The 25191-nt window shown below is 48.7% G+C and overlaps 1 protein-coding gene and 1 pseudogene across 5 annotated transcripts in view; both read right to left on the bottom strand.

Annotated features, from left to right (window-relative positions):
• Positions 1-25191, bottom strand: part of SMC3 (structural maintenance of chromosomes 3) — a 606933-nt gene that overhangs the window by 164944 nt on the left and 416798 nt on the right. The window lies entirely within an intron of this gene.
• Positions 4114-5014, bottom strand: LOC140215295 (uncharacterized; annotated as a pseudogene).

The following is a 25191-nucleotide window of genomic DNA, read 5'->3' as shown; positions in this document are numbered from 1 at the left end:
CGGTGTGGGTTGGCTCACTTTCATTTGACGCGCCCTCGTATGTTAGAATTGCGAAGATACAATGGAATATACAAATGTGAAGATGCAGCTTGATAAAAAACAAAAAAGTGTCGCTGGAAACGAAGTTCACTGTACGTATACACAAAACCATGCAACAAAATATTTATATATGCGTATAAGTCTCCAATAAATCTACGTATATAAGAAAAAGTCACCGTATATAATGCGTCTAACAAGGCAAATAAATATGTTGGGCAATCACAGATTCACAGATCACAGAATCCTAAGGCCCCGCCTCCCCCCCCCCCCCCCCTTCCCTTTACTCCCCCTGACATATTGCGCGCGACGGAAGGCGGCCCGCTTCGTCCCCGCTTTTCTCCCTTGCGCACACAAGACTGAGCCACCATCGTTGGCTGACCCATGCAAACCCCCCCCCCCCCCCCCCCCCCCCCCCCCCCTCTACGCTTTCATTTGCACATGCAGCATGCGGCGCGCGGTCACGATGTTATCACCCATGAACTTTATACGGAACATGAGGGCGATGGCAGGAATGCACCTGGGGTGCCCAAATAAATGCTACCGAAACAATGTAATAAGAGTCTCCAGCAACTGTAGCGTTCGGTGGCCCATTACTTCCCGCAAAAGAAGTAACAAAATCGAACTTTCACAATGCGACAATTTGCTGCACTGCAACAATGTCTTTCTTTTGTTTTGTTTTTTTCGTGGGGCGGGGCACCAAAATGGAAAGAAAAAAAAATGAATCATGTTGGCCACAATCAAATGCCTCCTTTGGGCACCTATTATGCCTCCTTTGGGCACATTCGGGCACCAAAAGAATATCGAAGAAAACGTGAGACGCTTGGTCCACTGAGAACCATACTCATAATGCTCGGTATGCTACACCGGCGAGACAAGACTTTCCGAAAAGGTTGCGCTCAAGTGAACGCGTTGCAATCCGTTGAGCCCCCACAGTGATAGCGGCGAGCGACCACTGTTTGTTTACTCGACTGCAAGCTAAAAAGCGTTCAAAACTCTGCCAGGCGAAAATCCCCTCGTCCAGACAAAAACAAACACGCACTGAAGTGCGCTGCGCGGTGGTTGGAGCAACACAAGAAAAACGTAAAAATTTGTAACGTTTACTTAATAACTAAATTAACAAGCATGGTGTCACGCATGCAGAAGCAACTGTGAACACATCTCACTTGATGACCACGGAAAATTGCTGTCACAACGGTGGAGTGAGGAAGCGCGGCTGCAGCAATGAGTGAATTGACTTTCGTACTGCCTCTCGCTTCAACGCAAACTAAGCGTAGGAAACAGCGCACGGCGGACCCTGTCCCCGTCGCAGATGGCTTTCAAGATACAGCGGCCCGGTCATGCGCGCGCGGCCGCCCTAAGTACAACGCCCCCTTCCCCTCATCGCCACCGCCATTGCCCACGAGACTGAGGGATCGCCAGCCGTTTGTGTGCAGGCGCGAGTAACAGCGCGTGTGAGAGAGAAAATCTGGGGGCTTTTGCTCCTTGAATATACAACTCTGCCTAGGCACTATGGAGGAGGTTTCTTAGCGCGTGTTGTATTCGCTTGTCCCTAGACATGCCGGCATTGCGGAGTGCGGAGTCCGCTGGCTGCCTGCGCGGTGAGGCAGTGGGCACGGACGCCCCAGTTGGTGATCGCTGTGTCTGAAGGGGCAAGGTTGTATAAGTCGCGGGTCGCTTTTTTCGTCGCGACGATAGATGAGATTCTTTACAAGCACTGCTCCAGGAGCGCACATGTAACCGGCAAATGGAGGACTCAGGAGAGCTCTTTAGGTGATATCATAGCAGACAGGGCAGCATCTCCAGGGCAGCCAACGGGTAGCGGGGGGATTCAGGCTGGAAGCAAGGCGCCCCGTGGGTTGGTGCCGCGGAGGCCGAAGCGTACCAGGGGGTGTTCGCATAAAAAAAGTGGCTGTCCGCAATAGCGGACATGCCATCTTATACACCCCAGGTACGCGCAGGCCTCGGCGAGCCCCAACCCACGGGCCAGTCCGGGTTCTAGCTTTGGTGTCCTGGAGGTGCCGCCAATAATGCGAAATAATGACACGTTGTTACAATCGTCTACTTTACTAAGTAGACGATTGAATAAACATAATTATGTCCAGCTGTCAACTTGTGATGCTAAGCTCGAGCACAACCGCGCCCCACGACTTCTGCAACACCAGTCAGAACTTTACCTCTGAAGGTACATCGGACAGATGTTGACATTCTCGCGCCTGCAGCGCTGGTTCTGAGTCAGTCATTGCCACCGGCGGCCTTTCAGCCACTTGCGCTCAACTGACTGAGCACGAGCGCCGCAGCCAGACAGCATGTCCGAGACAGCGGTCACCACATCGGGCGTCAGTGCCCGCTGCTACACCTATTTTACCGCGCCGGCAGCGAGCGTCCGAGCGTAAACAAACTTGACCCCACTCCGCAATGCCGGCACGCCTAGAGACAAACGCCTACACATATGCGCTAAGAAAACTCCTCTGTAGCGCCTAGGCAGTCATATATTCAAGGAGAAAAAGACCCAGATCTTCTCTCTCCCGCCCGCTCTTACTGGCACCTGCCCACAAACGGATGTCGATCCCTCAAATGAACGTCTCGTCTGTTCCCCTGGTGCCTTGCCCGCGACGGTGCACTTCTTCGCCGCTTTCCTCCCTTGAGTGCGCGAGATTGAGCCGCTATCAACGGCTCTAGGCTTTCACTCGCAGATACAGCATGCGGGGCACGCCGACGATTTTATCGCCCTTGGACTTTATACGGAGACTCACGGCGATGGCGACGGTAAAAACGCACCTGGAGAGTCCATATAATTTACTGCAATAATAAAGACGCTTAATCTAGTTTGAGTAGTAAGGTGTAATGTTTACTTCATTGAAAAAGAAAACAGAAGGAAGGGGTTAGTAAAATGCACAGCAAGTAAAATATTCTCGATAAAAAAATGGTAAAACCCTTTGCAAATTGAGTTGAATATTGTCAAATACAAATAAAAAGGAGGCGCACATAGAAGCAAATATTTTTGAAAGTGAGCTATTTTTATCACGCGATAGCAACCATTTTGGTTTGAGGCCCGAACTTTCTCACAAGTGATTCTCTCTCAGCAGCTACAAAGTCAATGTCAACCGTCCTGATTAACGCTCAGCTCGCGCACAACACCCCAATGTTGCGTTTCACTGTTTTAGAGCGTTTATTTCAGTTTGAATGAGGGACACCTGCATCTCGGCGTTAGCAAACACTTTCTGCTTCTCTAGCTCGAGCTGCTTCAAAGATGCAGCGACACGCTTCCTTTCTCGTTCGTTCTCGAGTGCGTCGGCCCTTTCTGTTTTCGTCCTCTCTAGCTCCTCCTTCCACCGTGCGTTCGCCCCACGGACCATTTGACGCATTCTCTTGGTCACTTCTACGCTGGCAACTCCTCCAGCCGATGACATGGCGTCAAAGACGATTCATTGGGCGACCAGAGATTGTTCCTTCTGATTTTCAACAAGACAGCCCTTGTTAACAGAAAATCCCCGCTCCACAGACACATTTCCGTGCGAAAGAGAGAGAATCATCTTGGCAAAAGTGAGTAGTTCCTTGTGTGAACCACAGATGCCTGCCCAAGGGGTATCCAGCCGATCCGTGCTCCTGTCAAAATTTTTCAACGCTGTTTGCGCCGAGGCTAAGGTGTTCGCGCCGAGGCTAAGGAGCACACATGCTTGTAGGACCACATAGCCCGATCAGCTTCTGCTCTGGTCATCCATTGGTGTTCCGTCACAACTTCGAGTGCATCAGTGAAACACCTTTCCCCAAGCTCGGGAATCAGCGCGCACGTGGGATTCAGAGAGGACGATCCCCTCACCAGCTTAAATTTCAACGGCGACCATTCCGCGATTTTTTCGGCGCAGTTCTTTATGAAAGCGGTGCACTCCCTTCTGAACTCAAAAATAGTACCATCTGAAAGTTTTAGGGCCTTTCGGAGTGCATTCTTCGTAGCAAAGCCAAGGTCGATCTTGGGCGTCGCAAGAACGTTCGCATGCTGGTCCATGTCAACCTTTATCAACTTCAACGGATTGTCTGCTGCCACCATCACTTCTTTCTTCACTATTCTACTCATTAGTGATCGCAGAAGATTTTCCAATGCTGTACCAAGAAATGGAAGCATAGGCGAATCCATCTGGAACTGAGCCAAGAACGGCTGCAATTCGTCCGCGCCGCGTGTCCGGTTTTGAACGCGTCGTTCACTACATGAAGGCCACAGCTTCCAACGTCGAGAATTTGGCGGCCGTCATTGGATTCCCACAGTTCTTGCTGTGTCTCACGGAGAAACTTCATGTTTACGTTTGGCCCGTCCATTGATATCTGAAGAATTTTCGAACGTGAGAGTTCATCAGTGGCACTCTTAAATGCAGACACCAATTCTTCAGCTCGCGTGCGCCCAAGAAAGCATGACATCAGGTAGCGTGTTTTCACGCTTCCCTCTGCATCCGACCAAAAGCGAACCAACACGTTTATTCGCTCCTTATATGCAACTTTTGTTTAACGATTCGTCAAACGCTAAAACGAGGTAGGAGGCTTGGTTCAATTCCGACACGAGGCTCTCTCTAAAGAAAGGTGCGAGGCCATAGACAATAGTATATCCCACCTTATTTTTGCCAAGCTGCACTTTCTTGGCAGTAGCTGATGATGGGAACATCAATGGGAACAGAGAAGCCAATGCCGCGGCAGCACGGAATGACGTGTGCGTCATGACAGCATTGAGACACCACATCACTTCTGTGTCACGTTGAAAAATATCCTTTGCCGCACGCTCGGGTTGGATGTCTGTAGCTGTGGTCAAAGCAGATGAAGGCGGCGCAGAACCTGACGCCACTGGCCCAGCTTTGATCACAACAGCGACCGACGGTTCACTTGCCGGCGGCGTAAGAAACGAAGCTACAGAAGGTGTCCTGGCTCCGTTTGCAGCAAGTCGGTGCTTCTTACTTACAGCGTGACTTGTCACCGCTCTTCTTCCCATGTTGCTCAGCGAAAACTGCTTTCTGCATAGCGTACAGTACGCCGCGTTCGCGTTATTTTCAATGGGCCTAACCCAGCCGGCAAACTCGCAATGTTTCGGATTCATCCAGCCATGGATGAAAGTACACTTGGACGCGCTCATACTTGTCGCACCAAACGAAGCTTGCCTGCTGCACCACTGCAGTAACTAAACCAAGTCGGGTCAGAACGGGGTCACCAAAACTGAAAAAACAAAACGCGACACAGTTAGATACTTTGTATCTCTGCTGGCGTCGGCAGATCGCGGCAGCGTTATGGCAGGGCACGAAGCAATAGTCGCTCTCTGCTTTGCCGCCTGCGTCCCGCGCGTGCCACCCCTCGAGGTATAAATGTACGCTTCTATCAAAGCATTGCGCAGGAAGAGTTCGTTTAAGACACGTACTGGAAAGCGGAAGCGTAGCGACAACTTTCTGTGGCTCTGCAGGGAAAGCTACAGAGGCAAAGCGCGCGCAAGTGAGCGCTTCTGAAGAGTCCCGCATTTTCATCCATGTTAGTTTAAGCTGGGGAAGATAAAACAAACACCTTATTAGAAACAGTTAAATAAGACAAAACACTCCACTGAACATAAAAGGTTACTTATTTTGCGGCTTTTCCCTTCCCTGTCTGGGCAAAAGGGAAACCGCCGCTCGTGGAAGTAGCGTCGATTCAGCGTCTTCTCCGAGCAACCGAAAGCACTGTCGAACGCTGGCGGACTAGTTGGCGTGGTAACACATGGGCTCCGCCCACGTAGCTTTCCCTCCATAGCCATAGAAAGTTGTCCCCGAGTTTAGTCTCGCTCACAACGCTTTCTGCCGTCTCGTATGGGAAACAACAAGGGGGAGGAGGGGGGCGGGCGCCGGTGACTGTCGAAAAACTTGAGTGCAAGCCTTACGAAGCCCGTTCTCTGCATTACGTGGCGCCGTCGGTGACGGCGCCGGGAAGTGTCCGCATAATTTCGACTCGCTTCGAAGGTGGAAGCGGCGTGCTTTTTGCCGCTTTCCTGGCACGTTCTCTAGAAAGTACAGTGCGGGAGGCCGGCGATGGCTGTGAAGAAAACGCGCTACGTACGAATCGTATTAAGTGCGTCCTGTCTGTTACTCGCATTACTGCGACTTTCGTTCCCTTTCAATAATATTACAGCTAATTTTCCCTGAGAAAGGCACAAGTTCCCTGAGTTTTCCCCGAGTTTTTCCAGACTATTCGAATTCCCTGAGAATTCCCGGTTTTCCCGGTTCGTAGACATCCTGTTACCTTTGCTTTACTGGCTTTAGTGTCTTGACGGATGATTTCGCGCAGGTGAAAAAATTGTTTATATTGTTTTCTTTGTCATGACGGCACAAATAAACCACCACAACGCTTCGTCTCATCGGACCTCGCTGCATGCTTTGTCGACTTGTCTGATAGTGTGTTAATTTGGCTTGTCTCTTTGTATGGTCCGATGTATAAATTTAGAAAAGTTAACGCAAACTTGGCATCAAATGTTTAAAACAACATCAAATCCGCAAAGTTTCGGAATTGAAAATCTAAAGCACGACTTTGGAAGTGTCAATGCACCTTTCGTATCAAATGTTTATGAGAACTTTATAGCCATAAATCCATGCGCTCTGTAGATTCCACGGCCTCCGCGAGATACCGCAACGAGCCCGCTCACCATCAAAACGCCCTTGAAACTTTGTGCTCAGATGGGGCTCCTTGCGTCATGTGACTCCCGGTGCATGGGTGTCGCCGCGAAATCGAGCCCGAGTTTGCAATGTTCGCGCTCAAATGTCTTTTGGAGCATGACAAAGCCATTCTAGACAAAATCCAGAATGATTTCTGGCGCCGGAGGTTGTTCGGTCGGCGGTGCATGACAGCTCGAAAAAATTTCGAGGGGAGGGGGGAAGGCTGAAGTCCCATAGCCCCCCCCCCGCCCCCGGCTATGCCCCTGACTGTAGCATAGGTAAGGGGTGAGACACTGTGAGCTCAACCATAAGCCGAAGGATAGCCTCCGAGCAAGTTTGGCGCATCAAATGCGCCAACATAAGAAGTAGTACCATCTCTGTTAACATCTGCAATCAAATTTGAACTGCGTCCCACGGTGACGTTCAGCAGGTGGTGCGATATCTAAGGCAAGTGATGGCATCATTCTATGCACGGTGGCGCAACGATCACCACAGTTCCCCGATAATAAAAGAGGCACACATGACGTAAGGCAGTCAGTGCGGTTCTTGCCCCTACTATGATATGTGAGTGTTTCCTGGCCCAGAACCGCCCCTACTATGATATGTGAGTGTTTCCTGGCCCATTTACGTGCTTTGAGGCTGGTCGTCACAAGTGGCAATAAGGGTGGGATTATTTAAGCCTACGCAGCAGCAACACCAACACTACCTACAGCTATACCAGCAACTATTGGGAAACTGGAAGCTTTCGAAACAGCAGCCACGGATTGGATGGAGTATCATGAGTGAGTAGAGCATTACTTTGCAGTCAATGATGTGCCAGAAGAAAAGAAGACAGCCGTGTTCCTCAAATGCTGTGGAACAGGAACACACTCACTCCTGCAGACCCTAGTTGCGCCGCAGAAACCTGCGGACGAGAATTTGGATACAATACTTACGGTACTCAATGAGCATTACACACCGAGAGTGTCGGAAGTTGTGGCAAGCTTCAGGTTCTTCTCAAGGCACAGACCTGACGATGAGCCAGTAAGACGATGAGCAAAACGAGAACAATGTGAAAGCGGGAGCACACGTTTCGACACGTGGACTTGATTTCTTCAAGGCGACATGAGCTTTCCTCGCCACAGTATATATAGGTGGGGTTCTTCTGGGAAAAGGGCGTAAAGTGGGTGGGGGCGGCAACGAGCGACGGTGTGTTAGCGACGAGGGTGTAGAATTGAGAATAAAGGAGTGCTAGGCACAAGGCCAGCAACATGGCCGTTTGTTACTCACGTGTCAACGGGCGTGCATCAGCCAACAACATCAAATCCGCAAAGTTTCGGAATTGAAAATCTAAAGCACGACTTTGGAAGTGTCAATGCACCTTTCGTATGAAATGTTTATGAGAACACTGTGTGTCAACGGCATGCACAGCAGCCCTCTATTACCTGTTTCACTGTTACCTGTTTATTGTCCCGTTTCACCTGTATACTGTTTCTTACAGAATATCGGGGAAACGGGACAATCAATGATCGTAAGATCAAACGGACATCGCACGTACACGGCTAAAAAGCTTCCCAAAGCCGTCGCCGAGCACTTCCACCAACCAGGTCATAACTTTGATGAACCTAAACTCTACATGTTACAAATTTCCGATCTGAACGAGAAAGAAAATACAGAGAATCATACGTTATCCACAAGTTAAAGGGACACTATGGGTTACTATGAAGTCAGGTTAAAGTGATAAAGCAATGCTCTAGAACGTCTAAGGCGTCAATATAATTGCAAACAGAGCTTTAGTAACCGAGAAATTGAAGTAAATGCATGACACGATTTGAGACCCCCCAACGATATTCCGGTACTAGCCCGATGACGAAGGCACTCCTTATCATAATTGATGTCACTAGTACTCAACTACTTGTATTAAAAAGATAATTTCACATGGTTATATAACGGAAGAAAATGCTACTTGTCTACTTCTCTTCGATTCTAAGAAAAAATAAAATTTTGACGTTACCCTTGAGTAGTATGGGTGGTCGAAAGGTTTCGTTGTCGCGTCGTGCTGCGCTGGTTCTGCTGGCTCTAGAAACTTGCATTTGGAACAAGCAGCGAACATGCCACGTCCATGTGATGTCGTAGGATGCGTGAACGGCCCGCGGAACTTGGCCAAGGGCAGTCAGTTGCAGTGGCGAATCCAATGTTACTTATCACTGTGTGCCAAAAAGTGAACCTCTCCGTTCAAAGTGGTTAAGTGCCGTACCTCTGCCACAGCGCGTTGGCAAAGAGCCGAAAAATCGCGTAGTGTGCTCGCTGCGCTTTCATCCAGAGGATTACGAGTTCCAATGCCGACTTACTGAAGTCGTGTGGAGTGCCTTTCAAAGCAATGCTTTCCCGTAGCGCTCTTCCGTCGGTCTTGCCTGCATTCTCCGAAGCGCAAGAACAACTGCAGGTCGAAGACGAGGCGGTGAGTGCGGCATTTAGTTTTTACGAAGGAAAAGTTACAAATGTGCGAATATGTACAGCCATGACATACAGTTGCTGTCGTAGTAGTACACAACGACGCCGGCAGCGCGAACCCTCAGCAGCAGGTCATGTTCATCAGTGCTTAAGGGGGGACACGGCCCTGGAAAACCGAACAATCGCGAAAAAGTCTATTTTTGAAAAACCATATTTTTGGGTTGTATGTCTCATAAACTACCTGTTCTGCAATTATCAGCACCTAATTCAACCTCAAAGTACCAAAGAAACGCTACTTTTGAAGCCACCGCGGCCCACAAAACACGTACAAATGCCGAAATGAAGTCAAACTTCACGCGCACGCCATTCCCGGCCCATGCGGCCTGCCCACGCTATCTTGGTGTCGTTTTGACCATAAATTCTTTGTCTCTGTTTTGACGCCTTGCAAAATGACATTGTCGGAGCGGTTGAGGCACTATTGGCATTTTTCCGCGATGCGATGCGGAGCGCTGATTGGCCGGAGCAGCGCGTTCAAATCCCGCAGGCTAGAGCGCACCTGCCATTGGCTGCTACACGGGCGGCGGCGACTGCTCCTTTTGATGCCGCGCCCGCCGCGCTCGCGTCGTTGCCCCTTGCTCCGTCCGCCTCAAAATGAGCTTGCGAGCTGCTCATTGCCTTGCGCCATCTTTTAAACTATTTTCTCAGGTTCTTTTTTTTTTTTTTCGCTAGTTCTTTGCTGCACGCGATGCCGCCAAAGCCCAAGACAGTCGAGATGTTTGGTGCGCGGAAGCGCGATGTGCGTCTTGTACGAGCATCGACCTTCTGATCTTCCGCAGCGAGTGCCGACTGCGTAGATGCTTTTCAGCGGCGGAACTGTGCTGTCGGCTGTCGCCAGTCGAAAATCCGACACATTGAGTGCGCCTGGAGCCGCAAGAGTTAATTAAAAGCTCCCCAGGAGCTTTCTAATAAAAAACACATGTGTTCCACTTTAAGGCCTGTTTTCTCGGAATGGATTTTTTCGCTAGTAGTAGTGCTGGGGAAGGTGATATCTCAAGAACCGCTTTTCAGATTTGTATGCCGTTTTTTTTATTCTGTTCCTGAATGACTTTGCCAGGGGGTAACATGCTTCTTTTTTTGAAAGCTGGTGCAGTTAACTTATAATAAGCAATTCATTTTTCATGAATGTGGTCCTTACTGGCTGCCTCAAATTCAACGTTGTCTTAAAATTTTTTTGGAGGGGGAATTAAAGAAAAGGGCTCTTTAGCCCCCTGGGATATCTATCAAGGGATCATCACAGTGAATTTCAGCTTCCTGCGATGTCCTGGCATTTCTCCAGGCTCTTCCTCAGGCATATACATGAACCATCTAGCTAGACCTCAATAACTCTGGAACTAATAAACATGTGTTCATGAAACATTGCAGTTCCTCATAGTTCGGTGGTGTGAACGTACCCTGAAAGTTTCGTATGTGTATCCTAAAAAATAAAAAGTCTGGTCTCCAGGGTAGCCTCCCCCCTTAAATCGCTGAAGTCGAGCCCAGCATCGCTAGCCAATGTGTCGTTGCCAGGTTCGTCCATTGCAACGAACGTCAAAGTTGGCGTCATAAAATAAAGAACCAGCTTATCGTCGCGCGCTTTCCCTTTCGCTAGCCACCATAGTTCCGCTTTCGCGCTGCTGTCTTGGCTCTGTTTCTGTCTGTGCGTTTTGCGCAGAAGAGCCATAGCGCCGTCTGCGGGCGCCATTTTACTCACCGACGGCGCAACGTCACTATGAGACCATGACGTCACCACTCCTCTATCGGAGGGCGGGCGATTTGAACTGCGCTAGAGGTATGCAGACGCTTCAGAATGCATTTTCTCTTAAAATAAGTACCTTCTTCGCGTGAAACAAGCGTTTCGAGGTTTCTGGGATGGTATTTCAACAGTCCAAGTTGACTTAATATTAACCTTTAGTGTTCCTTTAAAGATACTGCAACCAATAGGCATAGAAGGAAGGAAGGAAGGAAAGAGAAAAGCAGAAGGCTGGGAGGTTAACCAGAATAATGTCCGGTTGGTTACCATACACCGGGGGAATGGGAAAGGGGAAAACAAAGATGACATGGAGAGAGAGGAGGGAAGGAAAGAATGAAATTAACGGTGAGTTTGCTGACACGTATGGTCTAATAGTAATTGCATTAATAGTCACAGACATTCACAAAAGCCTGTCATCCTCAAGAAGAACAAAGTGCCTTTATGGGCCGACAAGCGATGGGGGCGGTGTTCCAGCAGCACCTGCACGGAAAGCAGCCGATTGTCTAGTTTTTGGAAAGCGTTAGCAAGTTCTTGTCTTTCTGGGGCATATCGTGGACAGTGGCACAGCAGGTGGTCAATATTTTCTTCGGTGCCACAGACCTCGCATGCTGCACTGTCGGTCACTCCAATTAATGTAGAGTATTCCTTTGTGGCGGCCACTCCTAACCAAAGACGACAGAGAAGGGTAGCTTCACATCAAGGAAGCCCAAACGGAGGTCGGAATTGCAGTGAGGGGTTTAATCGATGCAGTCGTACAAGTCTTAAGTTTGGCAAGTTCCACTAGGCCAACGAGAGACTGCGTGCCAGGTGTCGAAGCTGCTTTGCGGCGTCTGTCTTTGAAAGCGGAATCGGAACACTGTGCTCTTCTCGATGTGATGTGTGAGCAGCGTTATCAGCGGAATCATTGCCACTGATTCTCCAATGGCCAGATACCCATTGAAAGACAACCTCGTGACGCATAAACATTTCAAAAAGAGCTTCAGGATCTATTTGCTATGCTAAATTTCAAGCTACAGGCAACAACACTTTGTTTTTTTAGTGTTTTCTTTCTTTTATTTATTCCATTTCGGTAATTTATTTTATTTTCCACGAGCACCAGTTTCTGCTGCTCTTTCTATTATCTTTTTCAGAAGCACAATAGCCCACGATAGCCCACGACCACCAGCGAAACAGGTAATAGAGGGCTGCAGTGCATGCCGTTGACACACCGACTGACACACCGACTGACACACGGCCGTTGACACGTGATTCACAGACGGCCGTGTCACTGGCCTTGTGCACAGCACTCCTTTATTCTCAATTCTACACCCTCACCGCTAACACACCTTCGCTCGTTGCTGCACCCACCTGCCTTACGCCCTCTCCCCTTTAGAAGAACCCCACCTATATATACTATGGCGAGGAATGCATATGTCGCCTTGAAGAAGACAAGTCCACTTGTTGAAATGCTGGCTCCTGCTTTCACATTGTTCTCGTTTTGCTCATCGTCTTGAATTTCCATCTCCCGCCTTCCCCGTGTTTTCCCTGGATGAACCAGTGAGCGATATTATTGCAGCATTAGAAAAACTAGCAGATGACTGCAACTTCGGAATATTCCGCGATAGGATGCTTTGGGACCAGATTGTCTCAGGTATCAACAATGTCCCCATGGAGACATGGTTATTGGCGACCACTAACTTCAAGTTTGGGAGGGCAAAGAATACGGTTGTTGCTATTGAGGCACTGAGAAAAGATGCTCGAGCCTTAGGCATGCAAGAGATGGTTGAACCTACCGGACTGACACTGGCAGCTACCAATTTTGTGACGTCGGTTTCCACTGTGGAGGGAATCATCCAGCATATCACTGCAGATTCATCAAATGCGTGTACTACAAGTGCAGAAAGAAGGGTCATTTAGCCAGAGTCTACAAAGCAGGCAATCCACAGCCAGGAAGAACCCAGTCGCATGGTATGCAGCAGGTGCACAACATTGACGAGTCTGAAGGACGCGAGGAGCGGCCAGACGAGCAGTAATAAACGTTCGACATGTGGCCACACTATGAGGTAGGGGTGGAGCCCATGCGTATAGAGGTCAGTGTCAATGGCGTCCTGTTAGAAATGGAAATGGATCCAGGAGCCAGTGTGTTGACAAAACGGTGAGAAGTTAAGTGAACTATTTCCTAAAGCAACATTGCAACCGTCACGAGTGCAACTACAAAGCTTTTTCGACGACAAGAAACTCGTCGTGGGCGAGTGTACGGAAACGGTGAGGCTGGGCAAACAAGAGAGTACATTGCCATTGTTTCTTGTCAAAGGACCGTGCCCCACACTGTTCGGCAGAAGTTGGATGCGAGAGTTCCAGCTGGGCATTACCAAACCAGAGGATGTCAAAGCAGTAGCATCAGTGGAAGATGTGGTAAGCCAGTTTCATGAAGTTTTTGCCAAAGGCTTGAGACATTCCATGGTATTGCGGCCCAGATTACTGTACAGGAGAATGCTAAGCCTAAGTCACTCAAGCCGCGAGTGGTAATGTTCACATTGCGAGATAAAGTTATTGAAGAATTACAGAGAATGAAGCGCAAGGGGAGCAACTGACCAGTCAGGACATCCCAATGAGCAACTCCGATAGTTCCCGTTTTGAAGCGGGATGGGCGTGTGCGACTGTGTGGGGACCTTAAAGCAATGATAAATCCAGTTATGGTATTGGAAACTAACCCGATTCCTCACACAGAACTGTTCGCCAAAATAACTGGAGGCATAAAGCTCACGAAGCTTGACTTGCGAGATGCATACTAACAGGTTGAGCTGCACCCAGATGCTCTCAAGTATGTCACAATCAACACACCCCAAAGGGTTTATACCAATTTATACAGCTACCTTTTCAAGTCTAATCAGCGCCAGCCATATTTCAGAGAGAAATGAAGAACCTTCTACATGATTTAAATCATGTGACTGTATACTTTGATGATATTCTTGTAACTGGTGCAGATGACGCTGACCACTGGCCGAATGTGTGCCTGGTTCTGGAGCGCCTCAAAGCAGCGGGGCTGCGACTGAAACCATCGAAATGCAAGTTCTTGATTTTTGAAGTGGACTACCTGGGGCACATCATCAGCACAGGGGGCCTTCGCCCGAATTCTTCCAAGACTGAAGCTGTACTAGCAGCTCCCGTGCCCCAGAATGTGAAGGTGCTACAGAGTTATTTGGGCTTTGTTAAATACTACAGAAGGTTTACACCTAACCTATCCTCAGTTCTGCATCCCTTAAGTTGCTTACTGGTAGCGGGGTCTCCCTGGTGCTGGACGACTAAAGAACAATTGGCATTCCAAAGAAGCAAGGAACTGCTAGCCTCTAACACAGTCTTGGCACACTTTGATCTAGCAAAGCAGTCAGTCCTGATTTGCAATGCAACACCATGTGGTCTTGGCACGCTCCTGGCACAACAAGAACTTTCTGGGTAAGAACGTCCAGTTGCTTTAGCATTGCAAATTTTTGTCACAGCTGAAAGAAACTGCAGACAACTGGACAAGGAGGCTCTAAGCCCAGTATTTGGCGTCATCAAATTCAGAATGTATTTCACTTCACTTCACTTCACTTTATTACCTTAAAAACCCCATTGGAGGGGTATAACATAAGGGGTGGTTAATAAAATAAACATTAGAAACAGGCGTTCATTTTGAGATATGGGTGACAACAGCTTCAGTAAAGGCAGATGGGCTTGTGATGGCTGGGATGGCGCGTGGAAGGCCGTTCCAGTCCCATGATGCTCGAATAAAAAATGATGCTTGAAAAGTGGTGGTCCAGGGTCGGCACTTCGAAGTCGTCATTGATCATAAGCCATTGGTCGGCTTACTGGGAGTAAGCTCACCAGTTCCTGAGTGTTGCTCTCCGAGGGTACTTCGGTGGGCTCTACTTTTGCCTGGGTACCACTACACAATCTCCTACAAGCCCAGCCGCAGCATTGAACATGCGGACGTACTGAGCCGTCTCCCACTACAGACTGAAGAATTTGCCGTAAATGGTCCAGTCGAAGTATTTATGCTCCAAAAGATTTACCCCCGTGTACTGTCATCCTGCCTTGTGGTACAAGTCACTGCTAGGGACCCAGTACTGGCAAAAGACAGGGAAGTGTTGTGGAGTGGTGACAGACTCGGGCTCGGCTATCAAGGAAAGACCTATAATAAGCATATGAGTGAAATGAGTGTGGAAGGAAGCTGCGTGCTACACGGCAGCCATGTCGTTATACCATCTTCATGGCAAAGTGAAGTGCTGAGGCCACTTCACGAAGGCCATCTGGGAGTGTCCGGATGTCACTACTTATCCGGTTGACAAAGGTGGCATAGAGCTCACACTAAGCTTGAAGCCAAAATTATGCCGACATTACACATTGGCGAAAACAGATCAGAAAGAATCCGTTCTATTTAGCCCCAACTTGTTGAACGACAATATAGCCACATACTTTATCATTCTCTTTCTAGGTAAGGGTTTATGAGGTGGTTTCACTACAGGCAGGAAATAATCACAAGAAAGCACCATCAAAATAAGTTCAAACGCAAACCATTCCGAGACTACGTCAATGCGTTATTTCATTTTCACTTTGGGTGAAACTGAGAACATTTGTAACAGTGACTTAATTTAGACTTTGAAACGTACACATGGAACTAATCCTTGCTTAAAAACTAGCTACCAATCAACGCCCAATATTTTGGACCTCCTATGGTCTTGCAAAAACATATGAAAAATATAATGCATCTGCTTTACCGCCCCAAAAGCTCAAATCACCACAGGCACACCCGAAATAACTCTCAAGGCCTGCCAGTACACTTATTATGCATATTGCAGCTCGTACTTCGACACGAGATGGCGGGTGCCTGCGGGTATAATTAAGGAATACATACTATGTCCCGTGACAGTTGCCCTTTTACACTCTTGGTATGCTTCACCACAATACACTGAGTGATGTTCACTTTCAGAAAGTGGCATTATGCAATGTGGCATGCTTTCTCCGCTTCGAGGCGATTGGTCAGGATTACAAAGGTGGAGTCAGCTTCATTGCTGACAGCAGCAAATTCTTTAAATGAAAATAACGGCACAAATGAGAAACTTGGCAGCAAACGTCCGAAGCAGCTGCGTCTAGCGTTTACACGGTGGTGGCTGCCAGCGAATCACCGTGGAAGAACATAGGTTAGAGGCTGTGATATAATCAGAATGGCAGCAGTCACGGCAAAAAAGTTGGGAAAATTAGATGATGAAAAGTTTTGCATCCGAAATTCCGGTCGTTCTTATACATTCACTCTATGGGGTACGTGGCGGCTCTGCAAAGGCGTCCAAATTATTGGGCATGTCAAAAAAATCTGTCGACTGTTTTTACACATAAAAGGCGTTCGTTACAGTACGTGTTCCTATTCACGACGGTACAAGAGCAAAACCAGAAAGGCCACAGTGGCAACAAGATAATGAAGCATTGGACGTGAGGTAAAAACAGTTGAAAAAGGTTTTAGTTTGCTCGTAGCGCCTTAAGTCTACTTTTTGTTGTCTGCACCTCAGCAAGGGAGCGCCGCACCATTCAGCCCACTCAACCATGCTCCAGCATACTTTAACAGGGTGTCTACCAAATTGACATTTCTAAACTCCTTGAGCTTTCCAGGGAGTTTCCCTGAGTGCCTTTGCAAAATTCTCTGAGTGACAAAGAACTTTGTTTTATGTCCAGACAGGCTGACACCATGTAGGTCGATGCTGTCACTCTTAAGTAAGCACGTTAAATAATGATTTAAAAAAAAAATTACTTAATCCAGTTTGAATAGTAAGGAGTAGTGTCTATTTTATTCAAACAGAAAACAGCCTATTTTATTCAAAAAGCAAACAGAAGAGACGGGCTTTCTAAATTTGAAAATCTGAAGTGGGGGGTCGACTTACAATCGAAACCAAAACATGGCACAGCCAAACATGCGAGACCAACAAGATATCAGGGGAGCTACAATGTAGTTACAATTGTAAGTTTGCTTTATGGCTCTACCCGTAGCTTTTCGCTACACTACGCGTTTGTTTGCTTTTTGGAAGGGTTTTTCAACATTTTTGAGAGTTTTACAGTGCACACAACACTCATGAGGGGGGGGGGGGGGGGGGGTGATAGTTCATGAAAGAGCAGGCACAGCTCACGTGTTTCTTTTTCCCTGTAGCTCTTATGGCGTTTTTCACTGGTCGATCTGGAGTGGCCGCCGAAATCCTCGAGCGAGCGCTCGGGTTTCACAAATCCGAATCGGCCAGCGGATGCCCACAAACGCTCCACGGCGGATCACACAGGAAGTCTGCGTATACGTCGCACGAACCGGTTCTGAAAATCATGCCCGACCTTCGTTCTGTGCGTTTCCACGGCAACAAAACTCGCCGTCCCCCGTGTGTAATTTGACCGTGGCAGTCAAATAGTCCGTCATTTCCATGTCGTGCCCGCAAGGATTGTGCATGGACTACGTGCATAGAAAGCTTCATACAGCACCTGCGTCACTTCGTAATCGCTGTCGTCCAAGCTCTCATAGCTAAACGCGAGCGCTGCAGCAGCACCGAACGCAGCAAGTTTGCGAAGCAACACAATGTTGTGCGTACCAACCGGGTACCGATTTTGCTTGAAGACAGAAGTCACGCGAGCTATTTCCGCCCGAATCCGCGCCTCGGCGGCGGAGCAAGTGAGAGCGATCCAGCGCGGAGCGAGTTGATCCGAAACGACCAGTGGAACGCGCGAACCTGTTCCAGATCGACCAGTGAAATTCGGATTCTTTGCCGCGGAGCAAGAAATCCTGTTCCGAATCGACCAGTGAAAAACGCCATTGGTTTGACGCGTTCGACTTGACTAGTTGGGCTGCTGTTTTACTAGATGCCATGGTGCAGTCATTTGCCAAATGTGGAATTTCACTGGATGATGACGCACTGTGGGACCGTAGCAGCGATGACGATGGCAGCACTAGTGAGGACGATGGCACAAGTGAAGACAAGTATCCAATAACCATGTCAGCTACTAATAAACTTTCGTTGTCAAATGCGTCCTCGGGTATGCTCTTTTTTTTTTCCTGCCACATGTGATATGAGGGGGGGTCGGGTTACATTCGAGTCGACTTACATTCATGTAAATACGGTACAGATGAAGAAGATGAAGGAGTAATATAATGCTCACACAATTTCCCCCGCATGTGGAAGCGGCCAACCTGGCCGCTGGTTATGGCAGCGAAAGCAGTATGAAAGGCTTTAAACACGAAACATGCACAGTCTCGGTGGCATTGCAGCGGCCGTCCAAAGGCAGAACAACGGGAATGACACGGTTGTTAACTGGCGAAGTCTGTTCCCGAACAGTGTAGGGCCCGATAAAACGGGATTCAAGTTTCTTGCATAAGCCAGGAGCGCGAACTGGGGTCCACAGTAACACTTCCTCTCCAGGGTGGAAGGAAAGAACACGGTGGGATGCATCATAGCGAGTTTTACGATCTTGTTGACTGGCATCGGTGTTGAGGCAGGCACGTTGGTGACACCAGGCAATGCGCGAAACGAACTGCTCACACATTGATGTGGACGAAGGCACGGGGACACCAAAGAAAGAAACGTCGAGGATAGTGATCGGTTGATAACCATACACAAGGAAAAAGGGCGAGTACCCCGTAGTGCGCTGGACGGCCGTGTTATATGCGAAAGTGACGAATCGTAGAATGACATGCCAATTGGTGTGGCCAGGGATTGATATACACTGATATCATGTCGGAAAGCGTGCGATGAAAGTGCTCTGTGAGGCCATTAGTTTGAGGGTGGCAGCTGGAAGTCGTTTTATGGATGGTATTGGACACATGGAGAACATCGTCGAGAAGTTTAGACAGAAAAGTCCTGCCGCGGTCACTCAAAAGGACATGAGGGGCTCTGTGTCGTAAGAAGGCTTCCAAAAAAAGAAAAAAAAAAGGCCGCAACCTCCGCTGCGGACATCGAAGATAGTGCATCTGTTTCAGCGTACTGTGTCAAACGGGCTAGAGCTGTGACGATTCATCATTTACTGCCAGCGGATAAGGATAGCGGTCCGTAGAGGTCGATACAAACGACTGCAAAAGAGCTTCAGGACACGACACAGGTTGGAGCAGTCCAGCCGGAGGTGAGGTCAGTCGTTTGCAGTGTTGGCAGAGTGAACAGGAAGGCATGTATTTCGCTACACTGGTTACAAATCCAGGCCAAGAGAAGCGGCTGTGGATTCGCTCATAGGTTTTATGGAAACCAAAGTGACCAACAGTGGGATCATTGTGAAAGGTCTCCAGTATCTGGGCCTGAAGTGATCAGGGAACGACAGGAACCCAACGGTGTCCTTCGGGATGAAACACGTACCGGTATAACATTGAATTTTTGATCTTGAAGTTTTTCAACTGCTGACGGAGCCGAGCGTTAGGTTTGCGAGATGATCCGCGAATACGTTCCATAAAAGAGTGGCAGTAGGAGTCACTATGTTGGCAAGATGCAAACGTATGAGAATGGCTGGATGGGAGCCGGTCGACAGCTGCGAGCAAAGAAAATGCAGAAGACACGTCCTGCGGTTTGCTCATGGAAGGTGGTAAGCAAGCAGCGTTTGAAGACGGTGGTAGGGGACAACGAGAGAGAGCATCGGTATCCTCATGTTTCTTTCCAGACTTGTAGGTGATGTTGAAGTCGTATTCTTGTAAACGAAGTATCCAATGGCCGAGACGTCCCGTTAAATTCTTTAGCGTCGCCAATCAGCACAAGTCGTGTTGATCAGTAACGGCCGTAAAGAGGCAGCCATGCAGATAAGGGAAAAATTTTTGGGCGGACCAAACAACGGTAAAACACTCTTGCTCGGTAATCATATAATTTTTCTCTGCAGCTGTTAGTGTGCAACTTGCACTGCAACCACAGGTTCTTCGGAATTTTGCTGACATTGCAAAATAACAGCGCTGATACCGTGGCCGCTGGTGTCAGTATGTAGAAGAGTGGGAGCGGTATTGTTGAAATGAAAAAGCACAGGTTCGGACATGAGGGCACACTTGAGGGCATCAAAAGCAGTTTGGCATTCGTCTGACCATACATAGGGTGCTCCAGAAGGAAGGAGTTGATAGAGCGGTGCCGCAATGGTGGCAAAGTTACGTATGAAGTGCCGGAAATATGAAGCTAGGCCAAGGAAGCTACGCAAGTCTTTGGCGCATCGAGGCCTGGGGAAGCGGAGGACAGCGGCAACCTTATTGGGGTCAGGTCAAAGGACCTCCTTGCTGACAAGGTGTCGGAGTAGTTCAATGGTTTTGCTAGCACAGTGGCACTTTTTTGTATTCAGCTGAAGGCCAGTAGACGAGAGGCATGTCAAGACATCATATCGAGGTGCTGCAACTGCTGATGGAAGGTCGATAAAAATATGACGATGTCGTCAAGGTAGCATAAGCAAGTCTTGAAGTTCAGTGTTTGACGGAAGCCCGTCTGGTCGGGATGAAACATGGTTAAAAGGTAAACAAAAACCCGGGGCACTTCGCGGACCAAATAAAGATTTAAAAGAAAAGAAGACGTTTCGGCTCCCACACGGGAGCCTTGTTCACAGGTAAAATCACCTGTGAACAAGGCTCCCGTGTCGGAGCCGAAACGTCTTCTTTTCTTTTAAATCTTTATTTGGTCGGCGAAGTGCCCCGGGTTTTTGTTTACCTTTTAACCATAAGCAAGTCTTCCACTCTAGGCCCCATAGTATGGTGTCAATCATCCACTCAAATGTGGTGGGCGCATTACACAGGCCAAAAGGCATTGCGTTAAATTCACGAAGGCAGCTTTTTCCTTGTCTGCTTCATGCATGGGGATCTGTCAGTATCCAGAGCGTACATCAAGGCTGCAGAAATACTCCGCTCCTTGTAATGAATCTAACACATCATCGATTCGGGGCAGTGGATATACATCTTTGCGAGTTATTTTGTTCAAGGCACAGTAGTCTACGCAATATCGCACTGAGCCATCTTTCTTACGCACTAAAACGACAGCTGACGACCAAGGGCTTGAGGAAGGGTGGATTATGCTTCGTTTCAGCATGTCGGCAGCGTAGGTATCGATGATCTGGCGTTCGGCGGACGAAACCTGATATGGCCACCGGCGCGCGATGGAAGTTCCATCTGGGTGTATGCGATGAGCCGTCACAGAAGTCTGTCAAAGTGCACATCGAAGGAGTCTTTATGCTTGGATAACAACACCAGTAACTCTTTCGTCTGCTGTGGCGTTAGATCAGTGCTGATGGCAATAGCAAGAACAGAAGCAGGGACTGCATCTATAGCTGTGGGTGGTTGTGAAACAGTAGTCGAGGTGAGGACAGGGACATGCCGAGTGTCCAAGACGCACATGACAACAGCACCTTTCGAAAGCAGTGCTCAGTGGTTGTGTTGAGTACAGCCAAAGTGGCCATGCCATTGGTGAAGCGAACAAGGCTGGGTGCCAGAGCAATCCCTTGGGATAGGCAACGGGCTGACGGTACAACTAAAACGTCACCATCGGTGATGTCAGAGTGAACTACAAAAAGTTGTTCGCGGCCAGGTGGCACTATACAATCGTCAGCAGTTTGTAAGTGAAGGCGCAGTACGTACACGTCGTCAGAATTGTCAGTCTCTGTCAAGTTAGCGAGGCATTGACGGCACGAGATGAAAGCAGACGCCGAAGAGAGGAAGTCCCTCCCAGTATAGGCATGTGAGCACAGGAAGTCAACAGTGCAAACGGGATATGGTGGCGTAGCCCGTCAATCGAAACTCGAATGGTGCATTCCGTTGATGGCCGAATCACAACATTATTTGCACCACGTAGAAAAGCTCCATTGTAAGGTGTAGCAACTTTGTGCCGACGAGAGCACAAGTCAGCGTGAATAATAGAAATAGCTGCTCCCGTATCAATCAATACTGGAACTGGTACACCTTCTACACACACGAATAAAGTATTGGCCATGCATGCTGGAGGAACTGTAGTCTGTGCAAGCCACGCAGCTTTCCCTCCAAAAACTGCACCATCTAGTTTTCCGATCGGTAGTCAGGATTGCGGGTGGCCGGTTGCAGGGGTGATGTCGAGCGTCGGAGATGGTAGGGCGAGCGGTGGTGCCCTCGACGATAGTTGCGAGGCACTTGGGGAGTTAGAGAAAAGGAGCGTGAGGAAAGCCTGCGCTCGTAGGGACTCGGAGGAAGCAACGGGTCTCTCTCATAAACATCGTAGCCACGGCGTTCGTCCTGTTGTCATCTTCAACAAAAACGCTATATGTGCCAGCGAATACGGCAATAATAACAAATGGGGCGGGGCGAAGGCTGGGTAGTGTAAAATACTGTGGCAGGCGGACGGGGTGCTAGAGTCACCAGATGGTTGGGAGTAGTAGCAGGAGCAACAGGCGCTGTCTCAACGAACACTGGTTGCACAGCCACAACCTGAGCATATGAGGTCGACGGTGAAGGAGGGCCACAGCTCGCAGCGCAGGTCATGGAGGACAGCTCCCATTTGATGATGTCACGCAGGCCAGGAACAGAAGGTTGAGTCTGAACAAATACAAGACTTAGCAGGCAACACGCTTGGAGCTCTTCACATATAAGAGTCCGAATCAGCATACGCAGGTCCATAGCCGAGGAAGGAGGTGGATGGCCCGCAGTGCGTCAAGGTGTTGGCAAGTCGCAATCACATCGTTAACGGTATTTGGATTCTTGATCGCCAGTGCGTTGAACACGACGTGGGCAATGCGCTCTAGGATATGACGAGCACGATCAGATTCCATCATGGTGACATCAACACAGCGACAAGGGGCAAGGATGTCCTCGATATAAGAGGTGTATGTTTCCGCGGGAAGTTGCATGCCTCCATCAAGCTTTTTCTTGGCAACCTCAGAGCGGACGTTGGGAGCGCTGAAAATTGGCCGAAGCTGGTGTTTGAATGCCGCCCAGTAAGGCAAGGTGCATTCGTGGTTAAAAAACCAAGTCCTGGTAACGCCAGTCAGGTAGAATGCGACGTTGCAAAGCTTGTGAAAATTATCGCACCGGTTAGACTCACATACGCGGTCATAATTGCCCAGCCAGTTGTCAATGTCGTCACTACGAAGGCCAGCAAACATGGTGCGATCGCGCTGCCGCATGCTGACGGCCCATGAAGGAACGGCCGGTGGGGCAGAGATGGTGACGCCGGAGGCTCCTGGTGGATCTTCTTGGGACATGGTGGTGGAAGAGCGGAGCAAGCAGTGACCTGAACGAAGCTTCAGGGAAACTCGAAGTCGTAGAGGACCAAGGGATCGAGAGCAGCCTCCACCATCTGCTAGACAGCTGTTAAACCTCGACGGTTTATTTAGCAGGCCGTGCACTGAAGAAGATGGCGCTGGCCATGAGGATGAATATATACAGATGAAAAAGATGAAGGAGTAATGTAAAGCTCACAATATAAATAAAAAGGAGATGCACACAGAAGAAAATATTTTCGTATAGTATGAGCTATTTCCATCAACTGATGGCAAGCTCACAGGTACGAGGCCCGAACTTTGTAACAAGTGAAATTCTCTCTCAGTAGCTGGAAAGTCAACGTCAACTGTCCTGACATACTCTCAGACTGCGCACTATGCCTCAGTGTTGCGTTTCACTGATTTAAAGAATCTATCTTGGTTTGGTTGAAGGACACGTGCAGTTCGGCATCAGCCAACACTGTTCTTTAAGCTCAAGCTCCTCTGAACAAGTGGCGGCACGCTTCCTTTCCCATTCAAACACAATGCGTCGGTCCTTTCTGTTCTTGTCCTCTTTCCACCGCGCGTTCACCCCACGGACCATTTGAAGCATCCTCTTCATCAGCTGTACAGTCAACATCCGATTTTTCGGACTCCCTAAGGGCCGCGAAAACGTCCGTAAAATTGGGCAGTCCGAAAAAAATGAATGCATGTCTTTTACTGCCATTAAACGCTCAAATCTCCACAGGCACATCTGAAAACGCCTACCAGCATGCTTATTAGGCATAGTGGTGCCCATACTGTGACAGGAGATGCCGGATGGACACGTGTATAATTAAGGAATGGATACTGTGTTCCATGACAACTGCCCCTGCCCCCATTTTTATGCTTCACCGCGTAACACTTTTGTACTGAGGCAAAGGTGACTTTTGGGAACCGGCATTATGCATCGCGCCATACTTTCCCAGCTTCAAAGCCAATCGCGAGCAACCACAAAGACAGAGTCGGTACTATTGCTTACAGTGGTTATTTCAATGAAAAACACGGCGCCGAATGGGAAGAAGCTTAGTAACGAACGTTGAAGCAGCTAGGCCTAGCGTTTACCCCAGCGACGAGGTAATCAAAACAGCAGCAGTGGTGGCTTTGATTAATGCCGTTTCGGACCTGCGGTCACGGCAAGAAGTCCGGAAAATCGGACGGCAAAGGGCTCTTCAGACGTTTTTAAACACTCCATGGAGTACGTGATGGTGCCGCGGAGCCATCGGGCATCTGGAAAGTCGGCCATTGACTGTACACTGGCAACTCCTCCAGCCAACGACACGGTGTCAAAAAACTACTCGTTACGATCCCTCTCTGTTACGCGAGCCAGCATTACTGAGACTTTCATTCCCTTTCAATAAAATTACAGCTAATTTTCCCTGATGGAAGCACAAATTCCCTGAGTTTTCCCTGAGTATTTGCAGACTGTTGAAAATTCCTGAAATTCCCGGTTTTCCCAGTTGGTAGATACCCTGTGCTTTATTGATGGTTCGGATGCTTGTATTGAGCATGTTTTTTATTGAAACGCATGCTGCTGTGTGTGTTGTATGGGTGACTTCAATAAATGTATGGACTGTTTGCTTTACTTTGCTGAGCACTTTAGCCTTTTCCTTACATGGGTATGAGCCATTGCATTCTTTTGCTTGCTTACGCGGCTATGAGCCATTCAGTGTCTTACGTGACGGGCAAGTTTCTCACAGGGCAAGCATAGAAATACTAACGCATTTAAAACCCACGCGACAACGTCCATAACAAACTAACGCAGCCAAGCAACTTGGGCTAATGTGCTCGGGTGTATCATGGGGCGCTGCGCCGCCGCTCGGACTATCGGAGAAGCAGATATTGTCGACGTTCGCGGAGTTACTGCACCGCATTGCCTTCACCGGTGAATAAGCCCACTGCCTCCTTCTAGTACACTGTACCGCTGGCTGCCAGCGGATTTGCGTGCAACAGCGTCAGTTCAAGGCGGCGAGATGAAATGGTGGCGGCGGTGGCTTTTATTAATGCCGTTTTAGACTTGCAATCAAAGCAAAACGTCCGGAAAATGAGATAGCCAAGGGTTCTTGCGAGTGAAATTGGCTCTAT

The sequence above is a fragment of the Dermacentor andersoni genome, chromosome 1, assembly GCF_023375885.2.
Source record: "Dermacentor andersoni chromosome 1, qqDerAnde1_hic_scaffold, whole genome shotgun sequence".
In the NCBI taxonomy this organism is placed as follows: Eukaryota; Metazoa; Arthropoda; class Arachnida; order Ixodida; family Ixodidae; genus Dermacentor; species Dermacentor andersoni.
Note: the sequence above shows the minus strand (reverse complement) of the source record. Positions and strands in the feature narration are given on the sequence as shown.